Genomic DNA, 8,076 nt, shown 5'->3' on the forward strand with positions numbered 1-8,076 from the left:
TCACAAATTTTGTCCACCAGATGTCAGTAATGTAGTTACGAATGGTATGTTTACGTTCGGATTTCAAACTTATGCCATATACGTAAATATGAGAGCAATGGATTTTCCTATCGTGGCCTAGAAGTATGGTGAGTCAGGCCATAAACTATCTTCGCATGGTTTTCATATTTAGTTTAATGTGTCGCTTCACCTATGAAGGCATTCCTTCGCTCTTACCTATTAATAGCTTATTGTAACCATAAACGAAAGATAACAAATACACATACATTTCTGTATTTCCAATCAAAACTACCTGAAAGGTAAGCAAAGCTTCGGTGGATTGGAAATATTTTGTAGCTTCTGCACATTATTACGCATTCTCCAATAAACTACTTCGGAGATATGGAACAGCAAGTACTCTTAATCCACTTGAAAGATGTCATACGCCAATGATTTGCCATATTGGAAAAATCATAAGATTAAGGTAAGCTTATCAGAATTTCAAAACATTCCAAATGCATATCGACATTCGGCACTTGACTTAAAATAATAAGCTTAATTTCTTTGTAGAAACTACTCAGCCAATTTAAAGTGAAAAATAAGTAAAAACCCTTCGAAGGTCTTCTAATTAACTGGACAAGTTGTATTCGTGTCGAAATATGGATACAGATCGTCCTCAATCCGGATTGGAAGCAGTTCACGCTTTAGTCGATGGTGATATTGAGAGGCTAAAGGAACAGAAGGAAATTTATTTGAGTGAAGGGATAGCTATGATATGCAACAATCCAGAAACGTCCTTAAGTGACCTGTTTAACTTTGTATTAATTATTAAGAAACTTGACAGTACCATACAATTATATTCCGAGATGCTGGCAGAATTAAACTATCGCCGGAATACATAAACCATGTGTGTAGTATATTGTGGTATACAGCATATAAATTGTTTGGAGAGCACTGCTATTTCAATTGTTATCCCGCTGAAATTAATGCTTTCAAAATGGTAGTGGCAACATTTTTAAATAAAGTAAGATGATGTTGGAGTTATTCGACGGTAATCTTCAGACTTACTTATCTCAAGTTTTTCTAAACTTAAGATTCTAATGGTACCAGCTAAGTACTTCAATTTCAAATGAGTTACTGCTTGGATTCAATTTTTTTCAATACTGGATTTACCTTAACATCCTCCATGATACAACATTTGCATACGTCGCTGAATTGAAGTGGTCGAAAGTTCTTCTTGATCACTGAAAATGAAAGATTTTCTGTATACGTTGTTGAAAGCCTGGAGAGTATGAAAGTAAAACACCAGTGTTACTCAGCCAACCTTTAATTAATTTATCTTAAAAAATTAACATCAAGGTAGCATTTCTTTGAACACATGGTGTTAAAACATTGCTAACTTCCATACAATATATCCATGCTGATTTGATAAGTTTGCTGAAATTACTCCCTAAACATTTTCCAAAGATGCTACAGGTGAAGTAATATATTAAATAAAATGCCAATTCAATTTTAGTAAGGTGAGCATTAATCTCAATAGTTAATACTAAAGACAGGATCAATGCAATGTTTATAATGGTAGTAATATTACTATTTATCCCACCTGAGATGAGGATGAATTTAAGACTTGGATTTGTTAATGAAGACTAATGCAAAATGTTATATAAAAACATTGCATGTACAGTGCCAATTAGATTACAAACCACCACAGTTAACCAGATAGATGCCCGACCACATAAGTAAATTTGGGTAGTGCCAACCACAAAGGAATAGCATACTTAACCAAAACTCTTCACAGAAAACTATTTCTCACTGAAAAATTATTGTTAAAATATAAAATCCGTGACAATCCTAGGGTTACATTTAAAAAGTATAGAAATGATTAGTATCCACTGCCCATTTTATTCTCCAAAAACTCAATTCTTTTTGTAGTAATTACCATAACTGCATATTACAGCAATGAAGTAGGGTATTGTAAAAATTGCAATGTCTACTGTAACAGACATAGTTCTAAAACTAGCATCTTCACGGATTAAAGCCAAACACTTCATGCTCAAACCAGGCCTGGATACTAAGAACAGGAGATTCAAAGAAGTCACCAAATTAGATCAACTCAAGTTTTAGACTTGGCTTTGGTAAACAGAAATTAAGTAGAGAGACATGGATGGCTCGAGTCAAGAGATAATAACTTGGCAGCCTCTAGATAAAAAAGTCGTAAGGGGAAAGAAGCCTCAGTGGTATACATAGGTAATATCTCCATAGGATTACTAAAAAGTTTATGGAGAAGTAGAAGCAAGTTTTCTGGGCTTGTAAGAAAGAAATTTGGCCAAGGGACAACTTCATAAGGAGCAAACTTAGCACAAAAAACTATCAGAATGCACAATAAGGAAAATAAATTTAGGCAAAAATGTGTGGGTTCAGGAAGGGAAGTGTTGTCACACTACAGTAATGAAAGTAGTAACTACCGGAATATAAAAACAATACATTCAACAGACTGTAATAGTCAAAGCTAATGACAGTATTGCATATTATAGGGGTAAACAAATTACGCAGTTCAGGTATGATGTGGTGGAATTCGAATGTAATAATGAGCAAATAGTGGCTTTTCCACCAGATATTTTAATCAGCGATCAGTTTTGATGTACCATATCATCTTCACCTAAAGATGACATAGTACATCAAAACCAGTCATGGATTTCATAAATATCTAGTGGAAAAGTGCTAATATTTGTTCATTTATAGGAATAGACTCATAAGAAGATGGTATACTGATGCAGGAGATAGAAAAGTTAGCTATGAAAAATAATAACTTACTGACTGTACACCCTAAGATGAAGCCTAAATATGTAAGAGTAAAAATATAGTAGCAAAGGGCCAAAAATATAAAGTTACTTAATTTACCAAAATCTTAGAAGAAAAATTTTGGACCCTAAAAGAAAACAAGTGTATTAAGAAAGAATGATTTTACGGTATCATTACAGATGTAACAGAAATAGGTCCAGGGAGAAGTAGGAAGAAAAAGAAGTGATGAATCACTTGGGAAATGATACAAAATAGAAACATGGTAGTAGAGAACTTGGGGGGTAGTGCTGGAAGCTGAATAATGGGCTGCGAAGGAAGACAAGAAGGGTTGAAATGTCAGTGGAGGAGCAGAAGGAGGCTGAAAAACTGGACTAAATCCATAACACTGCACTCAGTCTGATTAAAGAGACTCTGCAAAATAGAATGATAAGAGATAAACTTGAGTGATGAACAGTTTGAATTTAGGCGAGAAGGAGAATGAGAGATGAAAGAGCATGATGATGAAATGAGTGTTTGAGGTTTACTGAAAAATATACATCTACAATATTGACAACAAAAATACATTTTATTGGGTGAATTATGACATATAGCAGATCATAAAAGAAATGTGTATTGGACAGGAAGGTAAATAGTTAATAAAGCATCTGTATTCAAGACAGAAAAGAGTGGTGAGCTTGGAGAAGGATGATTCAAATATTGGAATGGGTATGTGAAAAAAATTCTATGTCCCCAATTGTATTCTGCATACACAGGGACAAACTAATAGAAACTTGGAAGGATTGACTGGGCTAGCGGTGACAGGAGGGAGATAGAACAAAATACGCAGATGACTAGGCATTGATAATAGAGAAACGAGTTGTAGAAAATGATGGACTAGAAAGCTGTATGGGATAAGGATTACATAAAAAACCATAAACACAGTAATCAACCTGAAGGTGGGTTTGGTAGGTGATCGTAGATTCACCCAATACTAGTAAGCCCAATGAAGTGTGAAATTCACGCATCAGGGTAGGAGGGCCAGTGCCTTTCCCTGGGCCGGTTATGGTTTCACAGAAAGATCTGGTACACGAAAAATCACAGCTTGGGTGGAACTGATGGTGCCAAGCGAGGCTTGCCCAGGAATCGAACCCATGAACTCCTGTCAGTAGTCCAATGCTCTCCCCCTGGACTGCCGCGACCCACTAATTGACTAAAGAAAAAAATAAAGTCATTTACCATGTCTCCTTGGATTGAAATGGAAAATTCATTGAATTAGTATTTATTTGCTGAATAAGCACATCTTTGGAGGCTCCATACTGACATATACTTCACACCATTTCAGGGCTGGAAAAGTTAATATTTTTAGCTTTTGCTATGAAACATACTCTTCTCTACTAATTTATTACATACTGCCCTGTTGGTGCAAGTTTCTTGGGCCTGTTGCATTCATATACATTGCTTCATAAATGCTCTTATACTTATGAGACTTTTAATATTCCTAGTCATGAAGGTCTCTTCGATCATATTGATCCATGGCCTTCTCAGTATGCACCTTCCCCTCTGATCATTTACTGTTATCTCATATCTGAACTGTTTGGTGTTTTGACATTTGTCTATTCCTTCAGCATGACCAAACTAGCATAATACACCTTATACTTTTTGGACTGGTGCATCAAGCTACATTCTTACATGACCAACTCATTCCTCACAATATATTCCACTCAACAAACACCCATCTTACCATGTTCAAATGACACATGCTTATCTTGGTATGCTGAAGTTTCACCTTAAAACTATAATGTGAAAATATATACTTTAAAACACTGCTTTTTTGCTTTTTGAGAATAAAATCATTCATTATATACTTCAAATGCTACCAACAACTATTTGGCGAGTATTTGCTTACTTTTTCATCTCCTTGCCCATATTTCATTAACATTCTAGTAAGTTTATCAAAATAATCCCCCTTTTCAATTATCAAGAGCCCATAATTCAATGTGTTATTTCAATGCCACAAGACAAGACAAAGTACAATAATAGTCCCTCGGGACTATTTATTTCAGTAAATGGAGCTCTTTGAAATGTGACGAGCTATCACCAACCTTTAATTTCCAGGAAGAATTGGCTTTCATATCACAAAAATTTAGTGAGAGCTTTTTTGGTGCTGCAAATATTCAAAGAATTTTATTTCAGTTCCATACACCCTAAAAACCCAGAAAGAAAGACTTTCCAATGCATCAACAGGAGAAAATAGCAGGAGGGGGGGGGAAGAACTAACGTGGATGTGAAAAGATTGTTCTTGAAGATTGAGATGGTTAAAGGAAAAATCTTAAAATTGAAAATTAATGATAAAAACAAAAAACTACAGCTATGAACAAGGAGAAATAATAATAATAACAAACATTTTTGAGAAACTGGAGTCACCTTGTCTTCTTTTTCTAACTCCTATCTCTGCTTACTTCTTGAACTTAATACCACAAAGAAAAAATTACTATATTAACTTAAATAGAAAAAACTGTGATGACATACAGACCATATGATGACTCTGGAAGTAGACATTTTTTTGACCAAATAATAAAATTGATACTATTGGATGTGCAAATTTATTTTTGCTAGTGAGGAAATGCTTCCGGAAATATTTTCATGAAGCATTCAGTGATGCTGTTGAGGGTCACAAAATTGTAAATATGTAAAAACCAAGAGTAATGCAACAATCTTGCAAGCAGATATGGATTTGCTGCCAACAGTAAACCTGATCGGTGGAAACAACTAGAGCAACTGAGACTTAAGAGGAAGGGCAGCTCTCAGTGGCACAAGGTGTAAAAGATTGCAGAAGACTTAGAAATGGATAGACAAACAGATGGCAAGGCAATATCAAAAATAGGTTTCATTGTTAATTGAGCTCAGAAAAGGAAGTTATGGGAAGAAGAAGTGTCCGAAAAGAATTCAAAATTATTATGAAAACAGGGGTCACAATGAGGAGTCTTGTGTAATGAGAAAATGCTTAACTATAAAGTTGAATATTACTTCAATTGTTGAATACTACTTAAATGACAGTAATTATCTTACCCCAAAACATGATTTCATTGATCCTGAGATGGATGATGAATTTTGGTATAATAATGTTGATGTACATCAATTTAGTAGCAGTATTTAGGGGAGGTGACCGACAGCTGAGGTCATTTGTGCCATTATGGATGGACAGGAAAGGATGAAGGGTAGAGAGAAACCTGGCACTGGCATTAGCCTACTCTTAATGAAAGGTCCCAAGGGGCCCGCAGCTTAATGTCCCATTTGACGGATGGTGTACGCACTCAAAGTGCCCTCCACAAAGCACCTCAAGTAGGGATTGAGATACCACTGAAAAATGTTCGATGACACCGGGATTCGAACCCAGGCCATCAGGGTGGAAAGCCAGTACGATATCCACCACATCAACTTGATCCCCCATGTAGATCAATGTTAACAAAACAAAGGTTAAGAGGTTCTCAAGACGAAATATGGCTAATTTGAGCATTGAAATTGAAGAGCAAAAACTAGAGAATGAAGAACAGTTTACCTTGGAAATATTTTAGATCAAAATGGTCAAAGTAATATTTAATTTATTTATTTAATGATTTTATTGAGGTGGGATTGAGACTTCTTAGTCCATTCTTCCATCCAACATTTACACATAGACAGGGATGTAAGAAGAAGAATTGGATTAGGCAAAGTAGCTTTCACAAGGAAGGAATCAATAGCAGGGATACTGAACATGGATTCGTGGATGTCTCCATTTTTCGGGTTCCCGCTGCGTTGGTAGTCTTGCTTGACGACAGAAAAATGGAGACATCCACGAATCCTGAACACCACGGAAGACTACGATCCAACACTGAACATGGATGTTCAGAAAAAACTTGCTAAAACCTTGATATGGAGCATGGAAACTTGGTCATTGAAGCATGATGATGGGCATAGATTGGAGGCTTTTATACGGCTATGAAGAAAGAAGGAAAAAGTAAAATTGATGGAAAGGAAAACAAAGAAGTACCAGACAAGGGGGGAAATCCAAAGGAGGGGGAAAATGTGGATGGAGAGAATTTTAATTGGGGATGGAATATGGAAGGCTATAATAGAGGTGAGAATTTTAGGTAAGTGAGGAAGACGGAGGAAAAAAATGGGAATGTCGGAGAGAATTGATAATGATAATAATTCAGCTTTATTTGGGTGAGATTAAGACTGTGGCAATGCTTTCTTTCATCTAACCCATGGTTAAGAGAGGTAGAATGAATGCGGTTTGGGAAGGGTCTATTGTAGTTTAGGATTTTTGGTTGACAAATATAAAGTTGGTGTAATACAAAACCTACCTTGAACAGTCAACTACCAAATTATGTTAATAATGTTGAGCTTTGATATTGCCATTTAAACTCTAGCCCAGATATTCCAATCCAAACACCCACCACCTCCTATCTCCCTCTGTTGAATCTTCATCTTCTGCTTTCCCTAAAAAAAACCCTCCATTTCCTTTCGATACTCGTGATTTATTGAAATGCAGGCTTATAAATAAGTCATGAAAAAGTACCACGGCTCACTTCTTTGAACAATCATCACTTCCAACAAGTTACTCCTGGAAAAAACTAAATTATTAATACAAACCACAAAGTAGCTGTATTTGAATCCATAAAGAGAGGTTAAAGGAATTAGTTCCACAAAAGAAATAATATAAGAAATCGTTTTTTCCTTACACAACTAGTAATCACAACCGTAGAAAGCAACACACAAAAAAAAACAATCTATTATCCACTTGCTTTTTCTGATAAAATATCAAATAAAAAATTCCATATGGCTGATGTATTGTCATCATCTGTAATATTCCCTCTTTGGTGGCTTCAAAAACTAATGTAAGTATGAAATTATTTCCAATATTTCTGCCAGCTAGCTAAAGTTATCCCTACGTTAGCTCATGACAGAGACCTCAGAATAAGAATAGGGCCAGTACAGCCTTTGTATTGCGTCATTCCAGTACCAGCCAATAAACCACCACGAGGTGAACCTCATTTACAAGGCTACACAATCCAGAGTATCAGCCAAGTCAAACCATGAATAGTAAAACAAGCTGGCATCTTAGAATCGGAAATCCTAGAATAAAAACACTACTCAACATAAAAGAGATACATTCTTGTGTTCTTCATGATTAACAACATGCCTCTTATAAAGCAATTAGTTTGGCAGAAATGGAATGAACCTCTACAAACAAAATTCATCGTACTGGTAAGGTGCAACACATAATAGACCAACACAACAAAGTAAGAGATTTGAATTCACCATACACACTAG

At 35.6% G+C, this 8,076-nt stretch overlaps 1 long non-coding RNA gene across 1 annotated transcript; it reads left to right on the top strand.

Annotated features, from left to right (window-relative positions):
- The first annotated feature begins 36 nt into the window (after positions 1–36).
- Positions 37–931, top strand: LOC139700775 (uncharacterized). Its single transcript, XR_011703888.1, has 3 exons — positions 37–128; positions 300–463; positions 550–931. It is a non-coding gene; the product is annotated as an uncharacterized lncRNA (long non-coding RNA).
- The last annotated feature ends 7,145 nt before the right edge of the window (positions 932–8,076 follow it).

Source organism: Hetaerina americana, unplaced genomic scaffold (genome assembly GCF_022747635.1).
Source record: "Hetaerina americana unplaced genomic scaffold, ioHetAmer1.1.p SCAF_11, whole genome shotgun sequence".
NCBI classification, from domain to species: domain Eukaryota; kingdom Metazoa; phylum Arthropoda; class Insecta; order Odonata; family Calopterygidae; genus Hetaerina; species Hetaerina americana.